Consider the following 27,687-nt stretch of genomic DNA (forward strand, 5'->3'; position numbering starts at 1 on the left):
CACCATTTAGCTGTGGATCCAGGCTTGGGCTGGAACACCCCGGGCTGGTTTCAACACTTCCTTCCAAAGTCTGGTGGGTTTCAGCATGATGGTTTTCAGTTAGGCCCATTTTTAACAAAAGCAAATGCAAATGAGAAGCTACCCAGAAATAGCACTGCATATCAATTTTCTACATCAATTTATAATGCAATGGAAACAGATGGTACATTCAGGCACTGTCAGAGAAAGCCATTTGGGTTTTGGTGACTATTCCTGTTTTATTTTCGATGGTGTATTTATTCTATTTCCATTGCTGAGTTGTTTCAACACCTGTATAAAATAGGATACCACAGTAAGTGAAAGCTATGTAAATGCATTTTGGTAACATATGCAGCTTTCTCAGTCCTAAAGTGATTTTTCTGACCAATGGCATAAGCTGTAAAGAATACCACTTTTTGATGGCAATCAACACCATTCACTTGGTTGCTACTTGCAGAAAGAGGGAATAATTTATCAGGAATCCTTAGAAGCCATTTCCAAAACTATGAAAGGTTCCTTCTATTTTTAGGAGGTATGTTTTGTGTTAAAGATGAGTCAACAGACCATTTATTTTGATATTGTATTCCACACAGTATTTCTAGTCTACATTTTCTACAGTATTTACAAAAAAGGCCAGTATGGTGATTTAAATTCAGGACACAGCTCAGAGAAAAGATTAATTCAGATAAGGCTTGGGGCAACACACAGCTTATTTACTGCCACCATTTCCACTGAATCTTTGCTGATTAATTCAGCTGCAGCAAAAAAGTGACCATTGTTTTTTTAAGGGAGGAGCATGGTCAAGGTTGCTGGGTTGTATACTGATATTGTATAGTTCCAAAGTAACCCCCTTTAGTATCTACAGCCAGTCAGATATTCTCCAGTTAAATGTTTTCATCAGAAATTGTTCATTCATGAAGAAATGCAATCACTAAAATCCACCAAATATCTCATGCCCAGAATAAAATTTATGGTCGTGATGAGCAAAACAATGCAGAAGGCCCAGCTGTCTATTGTTATCACACAAAGAAGCTGATTTAATTCTGAGGACTGAACCTCGTTTTTCCATGTTCCAGTGTCCCTCACTCACTGTTCCTTCTCACACTCTTCAAGTCTTATTCCACCTTGCATTTAGTAATTTTTTTCCTGGAGCAAATACTTGAATCCCAGTCTCAGTAAAATAATAAAATCACCAAGCTAGAAAGTATTTCATCTGCTTGGTCGTCTTTTGTTCTACTCCCAAGCCCACAGTATTGAGTCTTTAAGTTCAAAAATTTTTCTCAGAACAATAAAAACATTTGCCTTCAAGTAAAGTCTCTCTTTGGGCAATACAGGCAAATAAATTTGCATCTTCTTGAACTGTTGCGTGAGCACCTAACACCAACTCTAAGAGTATAAGATTCTGAGTATCCTCTCCACTGTACGGCAAATATCTACACTGGATAAATGGATACAAGCCATTTATCATAAAACAGTTTTCCTGTATCCATCCTGTATAAATTAAGACTAATGTGAAGTATTGCAACAATTCTCACACCAGCTCAGACATATAATAGCTTTGGTAACTCAGAGAAGGGGTCACTGGGTTGTGAATGATTTTCTGACAGGTAAATCCTGAACAACTAGGGGGAAAAAAAGAAAAAAAAAAAAAAGAAAAAAAAAAGGAAGAGCTCATGTTCTGTGCTCCGTAAAGAAGCGAAGGAAAATGACTGATAGTTCAATATAGTGCATGAAAGGGGTAAAAGATCTGAATTAACTGAAACTGTGTTGTTTAAGAAAAGGATCAAGAAATGTTCTTCTGTGGGATGTAAAACAAATTGTTTAAATTTTATATGACTTGGTTTTCCCATTTTGCCAAATGGGGAGTATACGTTCTTGTTTTGCTTTTGTCTATTTATAATGTGAAGTCTCCATAGCAAGGTCTATGGAACCTGGTACAGTTGGACCAGATCACAGCCGCAGTCTTTAAATTCTACATTATTAAACAATGAACCTTATTTGTTACGTATTTATGATGGCACGGCCTTCCAGATTAGTGCTGTTGGTAATACCATTGAATTTACTAGCAATAGCTTTCAACCGGGTTGCTGTTGAGAGTCCGTACAGACAGCTCCTTAGGAGCAGTGTGAAGACATGAAATCTCACTGGAGGTGCTAGCCACAGGACCAGTGTGTGACCTACCATTGCACAGCCACCGTTTGGGACAAAAAGAGAAAACTACGTAGTATTTACTTCCCAGTGAAGGACATGATTAAAATTAGATTTACATTAAGAAGAAAATTAGCACATTATGTTATTTCCATATGTCAGAAAGTGGATGACTGTAAAAAAAAAAAAAAATCTTTGTTTACATACTGTAATCTATTTACCTGATATTTACAGATAAATAAAATAGACACAGATCAGGCATAAATCAATGCAAATCATATGTTTATGTTCATCAATTGAACATTATTTTCTGTGAATTTGTTGATAACCTATTATTTCAATAATGAAAACAAGTAAAAACTTCCCCCAAAAGAGCAAATTCTTTTTCTATTTACTATGCAAATAGAAGCAAAGTGCATTTTTCATTTCTAATTAAATCTCTACCTGTTCCTCAATCAGGTTGCTAAGTTATTTTGGGGACTATTTTGAACAGAACTATTCTGGTTGCTATAATTAAGACTTCTAAAATTAATATTTAAATTTTATAATTGCTGGACTATGGCATCCTGAGAAATAATAATTACCTGTCTGATTGCAGAGTTGAAGTGAGCTGTTACGTGCATTTGACTCTCTTTAATATTGCAGCCTGTATCCCTGTTCACTTGAACAATGTTATTAAGTTCTGAAGCTGATTACATGGGTTGGTTTGTGAGTCAGACAGCCAACCCTTCAGGCATCTAAAAATAATGTTCTGTTTCTTTCGTTAAGGGAAAAAAGAAAAAAGCCTGTACCACTTTAAGCAACCTGAGCTAGACCTTAGAGTGAAAGCCCAGCCTGGTCCAACCAATTCAAAAACCTCACATCAAACCTAAAGTTCTTTTTCGGTGCTAAAGGCAGGGAACAGAAAATTCTTGATCTCACCAGCTGAATGTCGAGCTGAGATGGATGTTAGTATCTCATCAAGTCTGTCCGCAGTTCCTGTCTTGAGGTCTGAGACTCTCTAGGCTTTGATAACAGCAGGGAATTTGAAGCAGGGAACACAAGAAATGATTAAAGTAATTGCTCAAAAATAGCATATAACTCCATCAGAGGTTATTTTCTCTGCAGTGATGTTATGTTTGTGAATGGGAGAGAGTTCAGTGCGCATATATAACCCCAAATGACAACATTCCTAGAAAACAAGGAGAACTACAAATTACTTTAAGGATGAAATACCCTGGGAGAGTAGGTGTCCATTACCTTTCATGCCTCTGTTTAGAGGTCTTCAAGAAAAGACTGGACTTCTTAGGATGCATTAAGGGACTGATGATGCAATTTTGTTTCCTTTCTTTTTGCCTCTTGGAAATTATGTTCTGAGTCAAATGTCTTGATTTCTGTATATTAAACCAAACATGAAGAGCAGCTCAATTTAAAGAATAGTAGAAAAGGCAGATGGAGGAAAGAACAAATTCTGGTATGGCATGAAAAGAAAAAATGAACCACTTCAAGAGACTAGTTTTCAAAACTAAAAGTCTACCCTCACTCTCCCTAATGTGAAGCAACCTAACTAACATTTGTTAGTAAAAAGCTGATTAAGAGTCAGTGGAGAAAGACTGCTCCTCCTGCGGTGATTGAGTTAATGTAAGACTTGAATTGCCCTCTAGAAGCTTCTCTCTATTGATTATACAGGAACCTAGGACAACTACACTCTTAATTAGGATCCTCAATTAAGTACTTAAAATTTGGTGGGATCAATGCCAACCAAAGCAATTACCCTCACTTTTTTGTACAAATAGAGCGCTACATCACGTCTTTTATTTCCTGGGAGACTCATCACTGAAGGTACAGTTCTTGAACTGAAAACAAACAGGTTTTTACCACTTTCTGTGTTGCCCTGATTCAGGGACCTTTTGGGGAGCTAAAATGGTCTCTGCAATACTATTCTTTTTTCCCCTCCCTTCCACTGAAGGATTTACCCCTGTTCTGTGTCTTCCACTGCTCCTGTATAAAACCACAGTGATATAGAGTGCAAGGAGGCAGACTCACCCCTCAATATCGAAATTAATACAACCAGGCAAGCACATTTGCAAATAGTCCCCAATGCATCTGCTCATGTCCTCCCCTCACCTTCAGTAAAAGAACTGTATTTTCCTCCTACATTAAAGTCTTTCTGTTGCTCTATAATTTCAGTTGCTCATTAGTATTTTTACCATAGCTTTCCTAGAAGATGGGGATCGGAACTGAACAGTTGTTAGGTTTCCTATCATATATTTGTAGAATTTCACAAACCTTAGTTTAATTTTGCTTCTGATTGCCCTTTTTATTTCCTATGCTTACACCATAAGCTTAAGAATATACCATGTACTAGCTATTAGTTTACATCTTGCTACAATCATTGCATAGTAATTCCATACATGACTAATTAAGCATCAAACATCAATTTGAACTATAGCTCATCAATTCTTTAGAGAACATTTAAAAAGAAAACATACTTCAGCCAACTGTTCCTTGCTTTATGTCATTTAACTTGTCAATAATAGAAGTTATGATATTTTCATCTTAATTATCATAATATGAAAATTCCTTTTTCAAATCAGAATAGTATTGCAGGATGAATTTCATGGTTTTAATTATTCCAAAATCATGCACTACTTACAATAATTAACAACTGTCTGTAATTATGGGTGCACAGGGGTTTCTCTGCTTAATGCAAAGTGCCCTGTTGAAAGTCAAGGTATTTCAGTGGGGGAAGGACATAAAATGTCAGAGGATATGCTGAACAGAAAGCTTTGCTCTTCTGATAGTAATATAATTTTGAAATTAAAGTTTAAATTTTTTACTGTCTTTAAAAACTGCTGATCTATTTTAGGAACCATAAAGACACACGTCTAGATATGCATATATAGCTGCATTTATTTGAAGTGTAATAATTATACTCAGTAGAATGAATGTGGCAGGATTATTTTACTGACAGTCTGTGTTATGTAGTCTGGTTATTACTGAGAAAATAATAACACTCTGGTCTGTGTGTGGTGGTGGGGTGGTTCTGGTAATCACATTCTGTTATTTTCTGAATCAGAAATTAGAAACATCCATAATATTTGCAGAAGATAATATAAAGCACCTAGTGAACTAATGACTTTTTCAAACTGAGAAAAAGGAGATTATTCCAAAAATGATCACAAAATTGCCTTTGTTTTTGTGCCCAAACAGGGTATCTTTCTTGGTTTAAATATAGCAGAACTGGTGATCAGAATGGTCAATGAGTTTGAAGCAGTCTCTTCAAATAAAATTTCAAAATCAGTCATGTAACATTCAATTTTCCTCCAAACTAGGAAATAATTGTTGTCAAAGTTATAAATTACTCATAAATGGAGTTATCTCTGATCTCAAAGTGTTCATTTTTTTAGTGTTCATCTTTGCCTAATGTCAAGAATTCAGACCTATATAGATTCATCTTTCCTAGCATGAGAACTTGCATTCGTATGCAGCTCTGTTCTTCTTTCTTTCCAAAATAATGGCTATGCAACAACAGTATATTTAGAAACGATTTTTCCTATAGAAAAGGGTGTTTTTTCTCAACTGACAGGTTGAAGACTGCACACGTGTGTGTGCACGCGCGCGTGTTCACATACATGTACGTTATCTGCGTACATATTTCTAGCTCTAGTAATAGAGTTGAGATTTCCTCTTTCTAAGCTTTTGTTCAATAAACAGAAACAAAGTCTTTTATAGTCAGGAATCAATGATCATTTGGAACCATTCAAGCTGTACTTTTTAATCCTGATTAGTGAGAATAGCAACACTCCCAATGAACAAAATTGTGATTGTATTAAGTAGAACTGACAAAAGTCCCATTAGAAAATGATGCACTCTGCTCTGTTTTCCTATAATGCCACTTTTTAAAACAAAAAGTCCCATATTTCTTTTGTCAAGTGCCAGCCAGAAGCTGAAATTCATCCCAAATGTCTCTGTAATGACTAAAAAAGGATTTTATTATAAAGATGATACTGCCATCTATTGGGTGACATTACTATACAAAAGAATTATGTCATTTCTCTCTGGATTCAGCAAGGACAAATAAATTGTGTGATTTCCTGTGGAGTTTATTAGCAACTAGATTACAACAACCTTTATTTAGTGTATAGTGTATGTCTTATACAAAGAGCTTGGTCCCCTCTTTGCTACCATTACCAAATTACATGGAGAGAGACATTTTAGCATAGTGATGAACTTAAATTTAAGGATGTGTCACTGGAACAGCAGCAAAATAAAAAACAAAAACAACAACAAACCCCACCAAAACCACCCATTAATACTGCCTCACATCTCAGAAAGATCTCAAAGAGATGTTTTCCTGCACAGTGTCAGTGAGAGGAACTGCATCACTTGCTGTGTTGGAATAAAAGATCTCATTTCCATGTAAGTGGCAATCTTTTGCAATACAAAGAGATTCGTGTGATATACAAAGACTTCACAGATATTTTTTTTAAGTAACCTAGTGAAACTTCAAAGAAATACTTTGCCCTTCCAAGATTGATTTTATTTTCTCATAAAATTTTAATTGAAGTTCTGGTTTCTTTTGCGACATCACCGCAGCAGCTATCTATGTCTTAGGCATATGAAATATGTGGTTTTATGAAGAATACAGGTGTCAAAAGTATAAGCACTGAAAACTTATATATGAGCTTTGATAGTTGTAGTTCAGTCCTTTACTTAGTGGGACCTCATGGAAGTAACTACATACTGTAAAATAAATGAAGTGAGTTGGAGAAGTGTCCCCCTGTGCTCTGTCAGTTCTGGCAGTGCAGAGGCCTTGAAAGCATCGATCTGCTACAGAAAACAGACAAACAAATACTAATGGCAACAGAAAATAATGGCAAAAGAATGACAGATCTCCTCCTTTAACTTCATTCTTTTTTCTCTTCTTTCTCTAGCTTGCAGAAGAGCAAGAAGTCATTTTACCTTTCACTGCCCAGGAGATTAGCTGACTACAGTAAGTATCACATACATAACCTCTGTTATTGTTGATGCATAGACCACCGTTAACTGGCTTGACTTCTTACTCCTAAAATGAACTTGGACGGACAGCAGTTGAAACCAGTAGGAAGAAAATTCCTCTCTACTTTTAAACAGAACATATGTGACTCAGAATGCTGAAGCAACAGCAAGCTGGAACCTCGCAATCCTAATTGTACTGGCACTGCAGAGCGCAGAATTTCACTTTGCAACCTCTTTGATTTTTTTTTTTATTACTGAGGTTAAACCCAGACAAGTTTAGCTACCTGTGGGCTAAGGCCAAGAGGATCCATCACAGAAAGTACAAGATTCTGTTCTGCCATGCTTGGGAAAAAAACATTTCTTCAGGCTAGTGTTCTTCTAGGTAAGTATAAATGCCTCCCATTACCATTAATGGTGTAGAAAGGATAGCTAATAAGTATTAGACTAGAACTCAGAAGATCTTGCATCTAATTATACTTCTGCTACAGCATTTCTACATGACCTTGGGCCAGACACAAAAAAAAAATCTATCAATGCTTCAGGCTACCACTGGTTAATGGAGATGATAATATATTTGCCCCTTACAGCAGTGTTGTGAGGTTAAACTCAGGTTACTCTAATATTAACATTTGTTTTCCAGTATTGAAGTGATAAAAGCCATTAGAGGTCTATTGCAGCAAGATTAGAAAGGAGTTTGACTTTCTTTTTTGTATGCTTACCTTTCCCTTAACATATCATTTAAAGAAAAAAGGGGATTCTTTTGGAAACAGTCTCTGCTAAACAGCAGCAGGAAGGTTTGTGTGTGGCAAAGCACCCGTAGAAAAAGAACATGCAGCAAAAGGGCAAGAAAGTTACACTCCCGTTCCATGGAAGATTGCAGAACCTACCTACAGAAGGGCTGATAATGTGAACTTAGTGTATTGTAGCAACCAGAATTTCGCCATTATTAAAGGGGAAATGTCTGTTAATCTCTGCCAGCTCCAATGGCAAAGGAGATATGGAAAAGTGGCACCCATGTAATATCAAAGCTGTGTTGTGGATTTTTTTTTTGAGAGGCAGCAGGTGAATTTACAGAAAATGCAATTTAGATTTGCTTTAATCGTATTTTAAAGCCACAGCACAATTTGAGTTATATTGTACCATGCTTCAAATGTTTCTACTGCCCCAACAAAGTATTCTTTTCATTCAAGTAGGCAGATGTTTTCCATAACAACTCTTGTCCTTTTGTGCAGTATCTATGGATGAGCAACATTGTGCAGTTCCCTTGGCAGGCACTGACCAAGTTCTTACTTCAATAAGCTCTTGGCCTTTGGTCTCACAGAATCTTTTTTTCTTGATCCTAATCCTAACTTGATCAAATATCCACTGGTTATACAGTCACTATGTCAGCAGGATATGTTAAAAAGGACTGAAAAAACAGCATTTTACTTTCTCCAGTCTGTTTTTCTATCTAAACCAATGCCAATTATCTAACAGAAATGGGATGTTCCTCTAGCAGCAATAAAAATCCCAAAGACGACGTCTAATTTTCTTCTCTTTAAACCCAAAGGCTGCAAACACAAGGACCACTGCGTGCTGAGTTTGCCATTGAGCTGCTCTAGAACATGCTACTTGCAGCCCAATGTTGTCTAACAAAGCAAATTCTGTCTTTAAAACTGATATTTTGAATGCTTGGGTTAGTGCTGTACAGGCTATATAGAGACAGGGTTGAATATAAGGTTGCAGATATCTGTTCAATCTCATTTCTGCAGCAATTCAATCTGGGGATGAGTATCAAGTAATTTTTGTAATACATGGTGTTATAAGTCTCCTGGACTGGAATCCTGTTTTTATTTGTACAGAAATGCATCCATTAATATAACACATTTAATTAGCAAGACTAGAAATGTAAACAATTCCTTACCCATTAACCTGGCATCACACCTCCATTCTCCCCAGGAACTTGTAAATGTAATGAAAAACAGTTCTTTTTATTGCATCTCTGACCTGAGTGGAATACATGAAGAAATAACACATGTGAGTGTGATGAGCTAGAGGAATTCGGCATTGAACTAGTACATTTGACTTAGTTATTGAGAAAAGTAAAGGATTAACTTCTGGTTAAATAGCAATTAACCAGCATACTAAAAATCTGTGTGTTTGCATGTCTATAAAATGACTTCTCTGTGCCATATAGTTATGCTGTTAGTCTATTAATTTAAATCACACTTTTCCTCTAGTGGATACTTCATATTACTTCTTTTACGGTACTCCACTTCATAGGTTTGAGCTCTGGTTTTCTAAAGGCCTGAAGACCAATAGCTAGAACTAAGTCAAAAGCATTTGTATCCTGAATACACGAAAGGTAAGCTAAAATACTGACTTTGCTAAAACGGCATGAGCCTGGCTCCGTAGCCAGTTATTTCAGATCTGAGGACCTAACATCAGCCACTTCCCCTCTTCGAGAAGCAGGAAACTTCTCAGCAAAAGAGAGCGAGAGAGAAGACTCCTACAGAGCAAAAGCCTTATTTACAGTAACTTGTATCTGACTGCTTGGACAAGTGACAAAAATCAGCCACTGAGGCAATATGGAGTCATTTGTCAAACACAAATATCAAAAGTCATCCTTTTGCATGTACCACTGAGGGAAGTGGAGGGCAGCATTTATAATTGGGAAAGGTTTGCGTGTTCAGCAGCTGGACTATGCCCAGATGTAGAAGGTGGCTATATTGTCTGTTTGCATTGCATTTGGTACTCAAACAACTGTTGTCTGTCTCTCCAATTGAAAAGACAAGAGACCTAACTGTCCAGAAAACCAGATGTGGCTAAAGGTCATTAGCAGGACCTGGCATGCCTAAAAATTCAGATCCTAGTCTCTCAGGTCAGATATTTAAAATCAGTAGAAATCTCATAGTTCAAGTCCCAATCATTCTGATCCTCAGACCTTCCTTCAAAAATAGAAATAGCAACAGAATAATGAATAGATATGGATTGTGTATAGTAATGGAAGTCATGAACACTCACAGCTGAATATAACATTATCTTCATCATTCAGGATGATGAACAGCAACAATCTTGTGATCTTTATCCCATGCAATGCATTAGTGATAATGAACTTGTACAAAAAATTACCAAGATACAGTGTCATTAAAGAATATACCATACAGCTTAGACACCAGGGATGGTGCAGCTGGAGATCAACCTTAACTCTTCATTATGATAATTCCTAAATGTCAGTGGTTGAACATATTCATTTAACAGAAAGTTTGGGGATATTTTTGAGAAGAGAGAGAAGGGAAGTGTTTTAATATTTCGCACCCACATAGATACATTCATGACACTTTTGTTTACCTTCACTTCTTAGTGTATTCCTCTCCACTTCTCCATTTCTTCTGTCTCTTTCTTGCCTGCATTTTTCCAGGCTCCTCCTTTTCTTTCCAGGCTTCCTCACTTTTCAGTCTCAGTGACCTGTATTGACCACAAGTAAACGAAAACTTGAAAACACAAGTAAAACAGAGATTGAGAGAGTTCATCTAATGGTATCAGCTCTTTCTATCTACTTTTCATATCAGTCCGTATAATAGTACTATGGATGGAAGGACATAACTTAAATGATGGAGAGTTCCTGGTATAAAGGTTTTTCCTTCCTTTTGTAGCAACCCCTGAGAGAAACAGTAAGTGAAGCAAAAAAATAGAGATTCTGTTTTATAAAGTCTCTAAAGTTCGACTTACAAAAAATACTTGTTCAGTTATGTAGTACAGCCTCCTCCAGAGAAAGCAGAAACAAGACAAGAGACAGATCCTAGTTTACAGTGTCGCTGAAAATAGAAATTATTTTCTAACTTTTATGTTTCCTGGGCATAATCCAAATGTCTCTGGCTCCCATCTTCATTTTAAATGTGCACTGGATTAGTCCCCTTTCTCCTTTTCCCTCCCGTTAATTATTTGTATGACACACATTCCTGAAGGACACGCATCTTTTAACAGATGAAGGGAGACAAACATTTCAAGCTGGGGTGAAAAGAGGAAAATATTTGTTGTTAGCCCCAAAAGTAAACACTTTGCCGGCCAGAGTTAGTAATGCAATCATGCCTAATACAAGCAGAGATCATGGCAAAAGGGAGCAGAGGACAGCAATCTTCCAAAATCCCCAACTTCGCCCACCCAGCAGCTGTTCTGGAAAACCATTATACCAATTTTATAGTCATTCCTGTAGGTGCCAAATGCTACTTAATAAACATAAATAAGTTTATTAAAGGAGAAGCTTATCTATAAACTTGGAAAGATTTTCAGTTATATTTTCTGTCAGCTCAGTTTGATGTCACTTCGGAAAATTCACTAATTCCACTGCATAATGTAGATGTCTCCATACCTTAAGCTATATTTATCCTTTACAGAGCCAGCTTGAGACAGTAGAATTAACTAATACAAGGCAAGAATGAAACCATGAGAAACAGAAAATAATATTAGAATCATATTCTTGAAAAATGCATATCATAATTGAAACAATTTAATTTCAGACTAAAATGAAATAGGAGTTTTCCTGTGTGGTTATGGTGTTGGCACCAAAGACATTGGTTTTAACAACAACGAGAAGGTAGGTGGTAAATTGTAACCGAATTGCAAGAGACCCAGAACTTGTTTTATATTGGAGTTATTATGGATTAGTGAATTCAAGCAAATGACTAATCTTTCACATTAAACAGGCCAAATTCGGAAAGTGTTGAGGACCCATAACTTTTGGGAACTGCAGATGCTCAAACTGCTCCTACTTTGGCTTGCTCTCCTCCTTTGGGTTCTATACCACTTAGTGCTGGGTATCCCTAATTCCAGGTGAGGCACTCAGCTGATGATGCTTGGGAGCAGTACAGAGGTTCCCAATAGCTGATCTTACGGTAAAGGCAATATTTACACAGAGCATATGTGTGACTACATAGCATTTAAGAAGTTCCATGCAGTTTTATACTCAGTGTTTCAGGTGTTATTGCAAAAGCCACGTTCACTGAATGAGCAGAACCTGCACTGTAATAATAACAAAGTATTTGCTATTTAGCTTACATCTAGGTTCAATCAATTTTTCAGCATCAGCTCTCCAGACTAATACTGTATGGCCCACAATAAATAAGGTAGTAGATAGCTATGCAATTATAAGAATCTATAGATTTGTATGTTGTCTGAACCACAGCAGCAGCTCTTCATGTTCATTCCAATAACATTCAATTAGCTCTAATGAGTGTAAGTTTTAATGCTTAACCCAATGCCTCTCTAAGGATATGCTTGCAAGGAGGTGTAGCTACTAGCTGGTAAAATATAACACCATCTGATTAGGACAAATTATTTTCAAAACATAACAGCCATAAAAAGCTAAAATGAAAGGTAAAGTGACAGAACAACTGCTGCTAAATTCTATTTTCAGCATTGTAATTGGGATAATATACCATAATTTATTTTAATGAGTAACAATTAAGAAATGGTTTCTAGAGTTGCATGTAATTTCTTTCAATTATTAGCTATTAGTTGTTCATGCATAAACGTGTTTTAATATTGGCTTATCTGAGCTCTATAAGGTGATTAAAGCCTTTCAGTATATTAATTTTTTGTTTGTAGAGTTGTACATTGCAGGGACAATTCTAGAACGAGGCATTTATAAGAAAGAGATCAGTGACACTTGAGAGAAATGTGTCTTACGTATTACGGAAAAATATGTAAAGCAATATGAGAAAGGTGTCAGAGAAAATCCTGATATGGTTAACATTGAATTTTGTTTTATCTAACTGCAGCTACAGTTTAATGGCCCCTGTCTTAATAAAATATTTAAGTTAACCTGGTTGCAGAGTGACTTATTACACTACATATTCTTTCACTTTATTAGGATAAAGAAATATTATCATGGGAGGCTATGCTAACAAGCCTAGACATTGCTTGTATTGTTAAAGAATAGGTTCACAGCTCAAAGGAGTGTGAAGACCTAGAGAAACTGGCACCTCTTTAACTGAAAAGGCATTCTACTTATCTTATAGAAAGCAGTCTATTTTGTGCTAAGAAGAATGGCTTATAACAACAAACAGCCTCTCTGCTATCAGTCATTCTCATATAGCACAATGTTTACTATGCTTGCTCTTATCCAAGCTACAGGGGAAAAAAGAAAAAAAAAAAAAAAAAAAACAACCCAAAACCCAAAACCAAATGCTGAACAATTCTCTTCAGAAGGCAAACATTAACCTGACCTGAGCATAGTGCATCTTAACCTCATTAGTATGAATCTTATGGGAATCAATGCCTATTCTTACAAATTCATCCATGGAAATGCTCATAACCAGGATATAAGACAACACGTATTATTATTGATATAGAGAACTTTTTTTTTCCTTTTACTTACAGTATTCTGTTAGGTTATATTTATGGTCTGTAGGCCTCCATGCATCCAGAAGCTTAAGACTAATGATTAAACCTTTGAAGATTTTTTTTGTAGTTCCACTGTAGGTCATTAAAATTTGGTTAAACTGCTTCAAGAAATATTCCTAGCCACTACGCATATGTTGCTTTTGCTGTATTTTAGAACATATTTCTTATTCCAGTTACATTTAGCCATCAAAACAATAACGTCTCACTATAATCAATAATTACCTACTGCAACCATTTCTCAGGACATTAAATAATTACAAGCAGTCTTTGTGGCAGTTGGATAATAAATAAATGTCAAATAGTCTTAAATTTCAGTGTCCCATTGCCCTGAATTTCAGTAGAAACTGACAACTTTGCTCCTTTAAGCTCCACAGAAAGGCTTGGTACTTGGATAATTGTTAACTATCAGATGAATTGAACAAAAAAAATAAGAAGCTATTTCATTTTACTGTTTCTAAACAAACTAAGTTTTGCCTGGAAAAGACTGCTGTGATCAGCACGAAGGTTTCATGCATGCTATTTCTCAGGATGTCGAGGATGGGTTTCTGTGAGGATTCCTTACTTGTTTTTCCCTTGCAATGAAGCAAAGCCTATTTTGTACAGATACAAGGTTGACTAAATCCTTCTTAGACAGCAGCACAGAGTACATGAGCAACGCAGCACAAGGAGTATTACAGTCTGCATAATAAATTTATTGAAGCCTTTATTTTCCTGTACATTTAAAATCTTTTCTTTTCCTGCTGAAGATTATATTCATCCTGAAACATTACCCTTCAAGTGTTAAAATGACAAGTGCTGATGAAGGTAAAGCTGATCAGCTGCAAGACTCCCACTGCTGAACATTATAAAGTTTCTGTTGTTCAAACAGCTCAGTTAATTATCCAAATGTGAAGGATATCAGGAGGGGACCTGCTGAGCTTTACAGCTGACTTCCAGGGAATTATCCATAATAGAGCTGTTATAAGAAAACGATGACAGATCCAACGTACAGGGACCTCTGCTTACCTCTCTTGAGGATTTGTGCAGGACCTTATAATTAGAGTTAGGACTTTCCTCAGAATCAAAGGGAAGCTGCATTTTGCAGGGAAAAGCAGTCCAATCAACCTCACGGTGTTTTATCACATAAACCCAGAGAGGATTCCAGAGTCACGCATGTTAATTGCCTGCTCTAAAGATGACTGGCATTCCTCTGGTGCCAGGGACTACTTTCTCAAATTTAGGTTCTTAAAACTACTATCATGCCTTGTCCACTGTTAAAAATGTAGTCTTTGCTGCCTCTATGCATGTTTTTCGAGAAGCCATACGATCTTTTTACAACAAGCACTCATGATGGGTGTTTATCTGACTGTAATTTGGGGGTTTTAAGCTGTTACAGTCAACATTTTGTGAACCTAGGACATACAATTCTACAGCCAAAAAAGTCACGGTGGGGAAGCCTCAGTGACTACTAAAGAGTGTGAAAGAATGGGCAGTACTGAGGTGAATAGGGTGAAACATGGAAGCTGCTAGAATCAGCTGCTAGAAAGCTCAGACCTTTGATATATCTGCACAGCACTGGCTGATACTGCAGCACCTAAAACTCTATGACTATTTTATGATCACAGTCACTTTGTCTAAAACAAGAAAGATTAATTTCAACTCTTTCTCACTCTCCCAGAAACCATAATTTGTGTACATAGCACAGTGCCGTATGAGCACACCACCAGCTAGCTCAGGGACTGGAAGCACAGTAGCTGTCTCATCCCATCTCGCTTAGCATGACTAGTACGCTTTGTTATTTTTTGCTGTTTCCAATAATCACTCTGCAGTACAGCAGCACAGCATTGCATTCACCTGCGTGGGCATGCCCTGGCTGGAGAAAATAGCATAGACTTGTGATTCAGCTATGAAAGAGAAAACTGAAGGCATTGATGAAGGTCCTACTGAGGAGTTAATACTTGAAAATGAACAGAGTCACTTTATCCAAAGTAAACAGTTAATCTTCCATGACATAGAGTGGGAAATAATAGTACTATCATATCTTACACCAAAGTTCACCATTATAATTATATAAGTCTTTCTGAGAGGCCTATCACCATACCATCTAGACACCATCAATTAATCATTTCTAGGCATTCATAATTTTTCCAGACATTAAATATCTCTCTCTCTCTGAAATATTATTTAACTTTGCAGTATAAGTTCTAAGCAGGTGCACCTAACAGCTTCTATAAAATAATGTGCAGCAGAAGGAGCAATTTTGGGTGTGATAATATCAGTGAAAGTTATGCCCTGCACTTATTATCATAAAGTTGTAAGTGGGATGGTATAATAATGGAATAGTAATGGAAACCACATTTCCATAATTGAGATATTCCATATTCTGTAGTACCACAGGTTAATTTGCAAAATTAATTTGATGTGATAAATGGTTCTAGAGTTGTCATGCAACTAACCAAAGCCAAAACCACTAAAAAGTTTCTCTGATATAACCATTCAATTTAGTATTTTTCTTTCTGTCCATCTTTTTTGCAGGCTTGGAGAGTGAAAACAATATTTTTCCACCAAATTCTTCAGCAGGAAGATTGGAAAAAAGACATCATTATCCTGGCTACAAAGCTGATGTGGCTGTACTACTTCCAGCACGGCCGCTTGTAGTGTGTTGGGCACACCATCTTTCACGAGAACCTTGGCTCATGGACCTGGACTCCAGAATCCGTGCAAGGTTCAATAGCCTAAGCGCTGATGGTATTGCCTGTGAAAGTCTTATGCCAAATCTAAGAGCTTAGGTTTAGTTAGTTTTTCCATCTTTCATTTGTATTTCCATGTATTTCTGTTTGTCCTGGCAAAAAATTCAAGCCTGGGAATGACCATATTCCCCACCAAAACAGAGACCTGCCTCTAGACCACCTCTAGAAAAAGAGAGTCTCAGAATCAAGCCAAACCCAAACAGCAGCAGTGAAATGCATCAGAAATTTGCAGTATTCAGCAAAACCTGCAAACCTTAGTAGAAACAGTATCACAGCTCCCTAACAGTATTATATAAACATATGCTCACATCTATTTTTGAACTTAATTTGGTAAAATAGTAAAACATGAATACGATAGTGACACATCAAAGCACATACACAGGAGTTTTACTCAACTCTTTCTGTTTCTGAGACAGGTTAATCTGACTCAAAACTATGCCTCTAACTCTGAAATAGATTCACTAACCTGATGCCATGGCTACTCCTCCCATATCAGCAGTCTCACCGCAGATCAGTGAAGAGAAAGGCTGGAAATGTATGTCTCCAGCCAAGACATCACTAACCGAGTATACCCCTAGCTATTGCCATACATCTGGTACCCCAAACAACAGGCCTAAAGTATTTATCTTATTTTCATAAACTAATCTGTAGAGAGCAAGTCAAGCTCCTTCAACACAGAGAAACAATATCAGTTTGACTGACTGCAATTTCTTTCTTAAGGAAAGCCCCTCAAGTGTAATTGCAACAGCATGGCGAATGGTTTCAAAGCAGTGACTTTTCTCGGAATAACCCCCCTCATCTCACACGTATATTCTTATAGGAATCCTCTCCTTACTTCGCTTACAGCAGTTTCTTCAAGGCTTCAGTATGTGGTTCTATTTATACTTGAATACTTTCCAGCTGCTTGTCTTTTCTTGCTGTAACAATTCCACTAACTCCTTTACTCATCTTTTTGTTATTATACAGTATTTCACATACAGTATTTGCATGTAGCACCACTGAGGTATAATACACGCTACTGTTATAATAGCTGTTGATAAAAGTCAAAATGTGCTGCGTGGTACTGCCTACTTCACGGATCATGCAGTACTTTGCAATTCAACTGAAACTGCAGAATCACATTTTAAGAAAAAAGAAAGTCATCTTTCTAGAGGAAAAAACCCGACCCACTGAGTTTTATAATAAATAATCTTGGGTGATTCATTACCCAAACCACTCTAGAAATGCAAGATGATTTTCAGATTTTATGTTACAAGCTCCAAAGATTTTAAGGGTATCATTCACTAGACATGAAACCTAAAATGTTCCTAATGCTGTCAAGAAAATCTCAGCTATTTTGATAATGTCTAATTGTAATTGATATATCTTTAAACTTCAGTCTGCCATAAAGAAATATGATTAGCTCTTTGTTCCCTGAGCCCTATACCTGAACTGCTCTTCCTCAATAACTTTTTACTTAGAATTGCCTTATCAAACTTCTGAAAAGTATGTTGCAAAAGCAAGCTTCTTGAGATATGTGTACATTAATGCCCTGTCAAACACAGGATCTGAAGTTGATGTAATTTGCAAAGAAACACCTCAGCTGTCACTGTAGGCTAAGAGGCCAAAGTTCCAGGTTCGGCCACAATGAAGTAGGAAAAGGGCTCACAGCAGGAAGCTTTTGGTCTATGAAAGAAACAACTACACACTAATGTTACCATCTTGAACCCAGGAAACCATCTAGCTAACTAAAACAGTTTTCTTAAATGTAAAGAAGATGGTTTAAATATTTGGAATATAAACCCACAGCTATAAACAGTAGCTATAAACTCCGTTCCATCTTCTCCAGAGCAGTGGCTTGGCATCTCACTTTTTATCATTAAATTTAGAGGATTATTTGATTCTTCCCTTCAACGGCTGAGTCAGAAACCCAAACCAAACTACTCCCCTTGCCCTCACAAAAAAACAGGGGGCGGGCAGGGAAGTTGGGACAACTGCTTTTAATAGAATGTATTTATTGTTTCCTAAACATAAGCCATAAACAGGAAAAATGTGTGTTATATAAAATATTCATATTGCTTTAAAGTTAATTTTAATTTCAAACACTTCCTAAGAATGATAAAGCTGCTTTCATAGAATTTCCTGAATCTCTGAAAATGAATCCTTGGTATTTCTATTCAATAGCCTAGTGATCCAAGTATTCATTCACTCAGAACACGAGGCCTTAGAGTTCAACTCCTTCATCCACGTTAGTGAAATAGAGTCTAATTTCCAGTGGTTCATGAAAGTACTTTAACCACTGAGCTATTGTTTATAAGCAGATCATAACACTGGGAAGTATTGTCTTAAAAGGTGGGCAGAGAAAATGTCTTTGCATATTACAGTTGTTTTGTCCTACTGAAAGAAAAAAGAAAATTTTGACTCTACTACCTGCAGTTTGGCAGATTGCACGTTCCTGACCAGTAGCTATTACTAAGACCAGTGAAGACCAAAGCCACTAAGCTAAAGAAAAAAATTGCAGCAAACACCGTTTTTAATTTAGCCAAGCTCTGACAAACATAAGCTTTCCCTGTCCTATGAAATTATGAGATGATACCATTTTTTTAAGAGAACCCCCTCTTGACTTCAGTGATATGTTAGCTCACTACTTTATTCTTCTCAACCTGTTCATTTCACGTAACTCAAGATGGTTGCAGTATTGTTTCTGTGACCATAAAGTTAATCCTATTCTAACAGGAATGTCTGCAAAGTCATTAGTGTTTTCAGCAAATGCATCTATTTGCTCCTTTTTCTAGCAGTATAATTAATTCTTTATTGTAATCTGCCCCCTTTGAACTGAAACATGTCATTTTCAAGCATTGATGTAAGTAAACAGGGTCTTCTGAAGCAACAGACAAGGTCTTCATGAGAAACAATTGTGTGGCTGGTATATTTCCCAAGAGACCACAGAAATTATTTCTAAAATACACCCGTTAGCCACCATCCAGGAGAATAAAAATCCAGCAGTTTCTCATGAAATAAGGTCTCTTGAGGGCCAGCTCTCAGGGCTGCATCTGTGCTAGCTAGCTAGTTTTTCATACTAAATTCCTGAAACTGAAATTGATTTTAATCAACTTTTTTTTTTTCAACTCATTCCACATTCACTCACTCTCTATTTTTATTTATTTATATTTTAAAGTCCAGTGATTTTGAGATATTGCCTTTCACATTTATAACCTCAAGGGCATTTGAAGTTCTGATGACATTGTGATCACTAGACTTTAGATGACTCTCAACTTTTATCTTATTTATCATCCTTGTCTTATTTCCCAGCAATATTAGGAGTAAGTACAAAATAGCCTGTACTTTTACTGGATAGTCCACAAAATGTATCAGAAGAGAGTCCTGTATTACCTCCAGGAAGAGGTACCCTTTCTTATCAATTCTATAATTGCCAGCCCAGTCAATATTAACTAATTGAATTTCCAATGATTAATGATCTATCCTTTTTATAGGCTTTCCTTATCTTCCTTTTCTTTCTAAGTCTTGCCTAGGAGGTTTATACCAATTTTCAGTGGTTTTTAGGTTTTAATTTGCCTATCTTTCATCTTCATCTAAACTGTCCCTACTCAGGTATCTAAACTACATATGTCATTTATTTCTTTGGCCAAGTAAGGTTCTTCATACATATTGCCATATGTCTTTCTGTCCTGCTGTGTCTATGCCTTTTACTATATATATTTATCAAGGCACTTCAGCCTTTCTTCTGTTTCTTGGGACATATTTACAAAGCGGATATTAGGAAGAAGAATTTGTGTACCTAATCAACATCCTACAGAGATCTGCTTTTGTAAGAAAGCTGGCACCTCTGCCTATGTGTCATAAAAAGTTCTCTGGAAACATACGTATTCCCGAAGAAATGAGGTATTTCAATTAGTGTGGTTTCACTGGATAGTCTCAGTCAAATGAAGGCATTTAGTTATTCAGTAAAAGCTGTAGATGCTCACCTCATCTGAAAAATCTGACCTTAAATTGCTTAATATTAGGCAGTTGTATCTGAAAATAGTCATTTCAACAAGCCTGTGCTACAGTTTTTTTCTGTGCACGATGGGATTAAGAATGCTTTTCTACATCACCTGTAAAGTCAAGTTTATGATTGTCATAGAATGTTGAAGATATTTTTTACATGATAACAGTACTGTTTACTGAGCCAATGACTAATGCAAATAAAGAAGTAGCTATTGTAACCGAGAACAATTACGCTGTAATCAGACATAGACTAAACTGGATAGATCTGACCCCTCTGTGTGTTTATACTATTTGGTGCTAATTTTACCCTAATGCATGAGGCAAGACTAAGTTCAAAGATAAAGATTTTTCATTATAAAAATTCCATTTCATTCAGAAGGTCAAAACACAATGGAAAACAGAAATCATGTCTGTGCTGCCGTATATGCAGCAAGCACCCGGGGCAGTCAGCATTCTTAAGCATTGTAACTTCTATTTCTGTGCAGCATCTAGACGACTTTCAGCAATGCATTGAAACATTTTAACCTGTAGAGCTCAAGCAAAGCAGAAACCTGAACTCTTGAGACTACAAGCTTGTCTCTGATAGGAATCTTTTCAATGTCACTGAAAGATTTAGTGTTACTTACCTGAGCCACTTACACAGCATTGCACAACGATGCCTTGATTTGCTTAGCTGAAAGCTTTGATACTTTTTATGTCTATCACCTTGGAAACAAAATGTGAATAGGTGGTTGTTCCCTTTAAAACATGAGGAGTGCTGGATTTATAGCCTTCATGGCTGACGCACTGCTCATAGTCATTGACATATACAGTTCAGCAGTAAAATGTTGGAGATTTCTTCTACTGTCCCGCCAAGATGCCTCAGTCCTGATCTGGAAAGAAATTGCAGATGAGGAGACACAGTTCCCCCTTGCCCTCACCCACCCTGCAATTTCTTCCTAAGTAGAGTAGTACTATCTGTGGTCTTGTAGATTTTTGTGATCTAGGGGTAAGACCCCTAGTTCATATTAATAAAAATGGTTAAAATGCAGGTTTAAGAGTTCCACTATAAAGACTCTTTTTTATTTGCTATATATTAAATAAGCCAAAATAAATCTTCTCATGCTGGCATATCATAATGTCATATATGGCTCTGCTTTCACCATCAAACACGATGCTAACGGAAAAAACACCTAGCAATTTTGCACATCATCAAATTATATTATATTCAAACTGACAAGTATAATTTAAGAAATACTTAGCCTATACTCAGTCCCCAAAATGGAAACCTACTTTGTTTCGAAATCACTTTAATCACAAATAATATTCAACAGAGAGATATCTGCAAGGTTTGCTGCTTTATATTCTGTACAATAGACGGTGGGAGAGAGAAATACATGCATGGAGAAAGGGAAGGAGTCATCCCACATGATTATTTTGTGCTGTGTGATCTGTACAGTCTGGAACAAAGGCCCGCTACATCGCCTGGGAAGCCTCACCTTAGAGCTTTTACTGGAGATTTTTCACTTCTTCCTTCTGTTGATGTAGCAAGGAAAACAAGGCACAGCCAGATTCCTCCTTTGCCAGCTCTGGATACGTTTTCAGTCACTTACAGGGAAAGTGAAAGCAGCCTGAAACGGAGTGCTAGGTCAGTCTTCATAGAAACAGCAAGAGGACAAAAGAAGCACAAAGATCAGTCTGTTGCACATAGACCAGTGAGTTGTCATTTAAGCAACAGGTCACGCCAGCGTATATCCCCATTATAAATATTTAAATCAGCTGAAGGAAATATGAAGTTTTCAGTGTTTAAATAGTGCCATCAATAGCATTTCTAGTTGTAAAAAAATGGGGAGTATATATTGAACATTAGTGAACTGCTAGTAGCGTGCATACGTACCTATCTCTTCTTTACCCAAAATTAGTGTGCAATAATAAGCAAGCTGCTTTTTGGCTAGAGTTTTTTGATTGTTATATAAAAAACTTAACTCTCAGCTGACTTTTAGGAGCAATAGCAAAAGACTACGGAATAGTAATCAGGATCCCCTTGAGCATAAACACAGACTGATTCGGGCACGTGGTGCACTGGGGAACAAGGTGTACTCCACTGCAGAACAAGGTATCATTTTTACTGCTAGATATGTGAGGTACTTTTTAGTTAACAGAAGAGGTGCTTAGTGCTGTAATAATCCAGCTGCCCTAAAGTAATGGAGTTACAAAAAAAAAAAAAAAAAAAAGAGGAGTAGACTAGATGCAGGCCAAGATTTTGGAGGTGATCTGAAAATGTATTCGGTTCCTTTAGTGGAACAAAAATCTGTGCTATATGTGAAAAATCACTCACAAATATTACACATATATTCAGTATGTACCGAAGTACCCAGACTAAGAGCCCCTTTTTCCCACACCCAACCACTTTTTTTTTTTTTTCCCCTAAAACCCATCAGAACAATAAAATTAATGCAAAACTACTTGTTACTAATTCCTTCTATTTGCAGACAGCAATCCATGCAATTCTGGAGGTCTGGCAGCAAGTTAATGAGGTTTGTGTATTCAATAACTGAGATAAAACTGACCCAGAGAAACAACAGAGCTGTCAGACTGTCATTTCTAACAGGCAGCATAATGAAACCTGTAACAGAGGGCAGTTAAGAATAAATGCACAATAATAATCTGGTTGGAAATAACAATCTAACAATCATTTTCCTTATTTAAGGATAGCCCTTCTTAACTCAGTGAATTGTTTATGTATTTATTTGTTTGACAGATATGCAGCAAAGGCAGTAACCACATGGAATAAATGTACATTTAGCTTTTTTTTTGCAAGGCATGGCAGTATTTAATTTTAAAGACAAATTCTCCAGGAGAATAATTAAATCCATGCAACTCAAGTATTACAGCAACAGTAGTTCTCACAGGGTTGAACAGTATTTAAATATATACTGTTTGAATTCTGACCTCGGTTCTCCCAATAGGAAGATGACAAAAAATAAAAGTACATAATTGCTGAATAATAAATCCATTGTTTAGATATATTCTGGAGACCAAAAAAAAAAAAAAAAAAAAAAAAAGGATGTTCATTATAGAGAGGATGTGGAAATTGTTCTCCATCAGAAATTAATTTCTCTTCCAAAATCTGAGTCAAGAGGAGGAAATGAACCTAAATTTCTTCTCTCCTAAAAAGGAAAATTTGCATATATTTCCTCAGGTGTGCTTAGCATTCAGTAAACCTTCCAGCGGGTCCCGAGGCATCAGCTCCCCTAATATGTCTCTATATGCTCCAGGGTTTCTAATGCACCCAGCACCCAGTCTGTAGCAGCCCGTGCAAAAGCTCACATGTGGGTTTGAGAGGCCCCGCGCGCTGGAGGGAAGGCACTGGGGCGGCCCCTGCACAAAGAGAATTTGGGAGTGGCGGCGGCAGCAGATCTAATTGATTGTTTCAGTGTAGTGGCAGTCGTTTTACATATCCAGCATTTGACGTTCAAGGGGCTTTTATGCTCTCTTATTCAGTATACATTTGAAACAAAGGAAAACAAACAGAAGCTCTTACAGCATTAATCTAATCGTTTCTTGCTGTAAACAGATATTACTGATTCCGTTTTTTCACCACAGACAGTGAGTAACTCACATCACTGACAATGGATAATAACGCCCTTCGTCTCTGCTACAAACTAAGAAACCATCTTTGTGCAGCCTAATTCCTACAACAAAATTAAACCATAGGAACACAATACTTAATGTAGCAGAGCTATGTTTTTGGTTGAAAACAAATTCTGCTAGTGCATAACATGGCAGGATGTTTTCAAAGCAAGATGTAGTCTTCTAGTCCCACAGCTTTTACTGGAGAGAAAGACACACAGATGATCACCGAGCGCCAGAACTGAGAGACTGCATCACCACTCACAGGGCCTAGCATCCTTCCAGTGCTGCCAAAAGAAAGACCCTTGCTGATTATCCTGCCGCTCTGGGCTACCAATATGCACAGCGATATTGAAAAAAAGGGATGAAAACATTATCATTCATTAGTATTATAACTAGATTCCTGTAGACTCTGCTTGTAATGGACAAGTACAGTAAAAAATTCTTTTCATTTATATTTCTCTGCTAATTTTCAGAGTTTATTTAAGAAGCTTGCTGAAAAATTTGTCCTTTATTTTTGTTATTTTTTGTGTATATTAAGGTGTTTTCTTCCTGGATGCTATAAGAATGGCAGTTTTTTGTAAGCGGTTCCTTACGCCTGCAAATATCAAGGCTTAGAAAACAGATGTGTGCTATCTTTTTAAATCTAAGAAGGATGTTCTTGCAGTTCATACTTGGCTTAACGTCAAATACCATAAGCCAGTATGATCTTTACTTCTGCACAAACGTACTCTTGAAAGATGTGGTCTGTTTGGTTTCCATTGTTATTTCCATTATTGTTATGAAACACATCTGTTATGCATAATGCTATGTTAAGTAGAAAAACAAAGAACAATATTTTCAAAGATGTGGTTTCTGATGGTTTTGGGGTTTTTTTTGGATTATTGGTGCAGACACTGCATGGAATAAAATTTACAGCCTGGTAAACAGGGACCAGTGTCAGAAAACTGTTCCCACATCCCCGGAGTTGGAGAAGTCACAAAACAGCGTTTGCCATTGTTGCCAACAACAGTCATTTGTTTTAGTTTAGCTGAATTTATTTTCCCCTTGAACAAAGTAACAGCTGCACAACTGCAGGGAGGTTTCTTTTTGCTTCCAGAACTTACACAAGCTGAATTTTGAACTGTAATAGGCACTGAGTAAAGGACAGTAACATCTTCCTTAGGCACCGCTGATTGGAATCTATGCCTGCCTTCATGTTGTAAAGGAAAAATTCAGCTGATATTTCCCTCTACCTGATATAGGAACATATTCAGTGTTCCTTTGCTCATCACACTTTTACAGGTGGTGACACCTTTATGTGCTTTAAAAAGCAGTAAGCTTGGGTTTAAGGTCATTGTAAGATGCCAAAATAGCTACTGAGAGTACCGAAAGTCCTTTTCTCTACTAGTAGCTCATGCAATTTGTAAATTAAGGCTACCATTAATATTTGTGGGTCTAATTTCACGTGCCCCAAAATGGAACTTCTAGAAGGAAAAGTAATAAGGACCTTTGTTTTCTCTCTCTTTTTCTAACGCAAGCTTTAAAAATAAAACCCACTTAGATTCATATCCTTCATCTGTGTGAGATGACCCACCATAGTCCTTCACACTAGACCGAATAATTCACAAACGCACCGATAAATAGAACTTTGTATGAACTACTTAAATAGTAATTGTATCAGATACCAAAAATAAAAATAACTACAATCTGGAGCCTAGAACATTTGCCAGGTAGGTGAAACACAATGGGTAAAAGCTGCTGAAAAGAGATCTGAAACAGAGTCCTCTGTTTCGTAAGAGAATAGTCTAACCTATGAGATACTGAGGGAAATGAGGATAAATTACCATTTTCATTCTGTGGCAGTTTTGCGAATGTAGTCCTTCATTTCCTTGGCTTTTATTGCAACCGTTGAAACATTTCTCAGTATTTCAAAATACTGTTTCAGCATTGTGTTCTCATTTCAGCTATTCTGAAAGTGCATTTTTGAGGAACAAATAACACAAAAATAAAATATCATTCAGCTCAAGTTCTGAGTGATCTGATTACCTTATATCACCCCACTGTCTGGTCAGCGTCTAAAATAAGGTTCCAAAGTTATAGCATAGACAGTTTAGGGTGTATAGCAAAAGGTTAGCAAGTGTGTTCCCTACCATTAACTTCAGAACTGATAACAGAGTTTTCAACATTTTTGGAAATGATTTCAATGAAAAAATTACAACTGTTCTTGTTGATCAAAGCATTCCAGTTTCAAAATACTTGCAACATAAACAATGTGAAGACCTCCTAATTTATTTTAGTATTTAAAACAAAACTGAAAAAGTATCCTGTGACAATGGTCTCCTGCTCCTCGGATTAATAAAACCAACCAAACAACCCTCACTTACACTCTTTTCCAACCTGAAAAGTGTTTACATAATAAGGACTGCATAAAAAGAATATATGTTCACTTTTCTGTCACTATTATAAGCCAATTGTTTATCATGGGAAATTAATTTTAATTTCAACCTAGCTGAAGCTAAATCTACACTATCAATATTCATAAAGATAGAGAAGTCCTTAATTCTAGGCCAGGACATGTGGATGATCTTCTTACACAAATATTAGGAACACCAGAATTTTTGTTTGCTTTTCCTTGTTGTTTCCACCCCTTTTTCGTTTTTCATCTGTGTCTGTGATCATTTTCTTCTGTCCTTTATTAATTTATTTTTTTCAGGTTTTCTTCCATCTTGTCTCTGCTATATTTTGTGTTAAGTTGTCCCTTACATAAAACAGGAATTAAGTTTTAGCTCCAGCTCAGGTAATCTTAAATTTTCATGTCTGGAGCTAGGCAATATAAATCCGTGCATCTCTCGTAAATACAGCTTATCTAAGAAAACAGAAAATGTTCTACTATTTTTTTTTTTCTTTCTGTTGAATAATATTGATAATCCAGTATGAAAAATCATGCCATTTAAGATTTCCACAGCATCAGATGATACAATTTCAGGGAATAATACAAACACTTTTAAAGTCTGGAACTATTTCCTCCTTACTTATTGACCCAACTACGTTAAGTTCCGCTTATCACTCCAAATCTGTGATCTTGAGGTGGCATCATAGAAGGAGTTAAAAAAATGTTGAGACCTTTTCTTCCACTATAATCTTAATATAAAAAGGAGCACTAATATTCCTTTAAAGGCCTTTTACCCTGTTTTGACAAAATCACTCTTGGAGCACTCTTGTCAATTCTATTTAAAAATATCTTATTGCTAGAAAGGTAAAGAAAAAAAGTAATTGCATTGATCTTGCTGCTGGAAATATGAGTTATGAATGACAGCCTGAGAAATCCTAATCAATATAAAAAGAGAGCTTTAAAGATCATTTAATTGAAGTAGAGTAAGTAGAATCTTACATGGTTTAAATAATGTCAACAGAAAAGTTACTGTTTTCAGCTCAGTACACATGATAAGACTTTGAGAGTCATAAGCACCTAATACCATCTCAGGAATTTAGTAGTGGGTAAAGATTAAAGCTTACTGTCTCCACAGGGTGCTGAGCTCTTGATTCATGTTTTTTATAACATCAAGTCTGGATTATTGTAATACCCTGTTTTTAGGCCTCTCTGATACAGCGGTTTGCCGTTCACAAGCTTCAACATGCACAGATTATAACAACTCGAATTCTCCGTGGAATTGAACTGTATCAACATCCTACCAGACTTGATTGCCTTTTTGTCAGATTTAAAATGATTTTTGAAACATGCATGTTACCTACTTTTTTTCTGAAGCATTCAATGACTTTTTTTCAACTTTTTTTTTTTTAGACTAACTTAAAGATTTCTCATTTTCTCTGCTTGCTGCATATTATG

At 36.5% G+C, this 27,687-nt stretch overlaps 1 long non-coding RNA gene across 1 annotated transcript; it reads right to left on the reverse strand.

Moving 5' to 3' along the window:
• Positions 1–10,527: 10,527 nt before the first annotated feature.
• LOC129206473 (uncharacterized) lies at positions 10,528–21,856 on the reverse strand. Its single transcript, XR_008577156.1, has 3 exons — positions 21,725–21,856; positions 20,873–21,118; positions 10,528–10,593 (listed from the first exon to the last, which is right to left on the reverse strand). It is a non-coding gene; the product is annotated as an uncharacterized LOC129206473 (long non-coding RNA).
• Positions 21,857–27,687: the final 5,831 nt, after the last annotated feature.

The sequence above is a fragment of the Grus americana genome, chromosome 4 (assembly GCF_028858705.1).
Source record: "Grus americana isolate bGruAme1 chromosome 4, bGruAme1.mat, whole genome shotgun sequence".
Lineage (NCBI taxonomy): Eukaryota > Metazoa > Chordata > Aves > Gruiformes > Gruidae > Grus > Grus americana.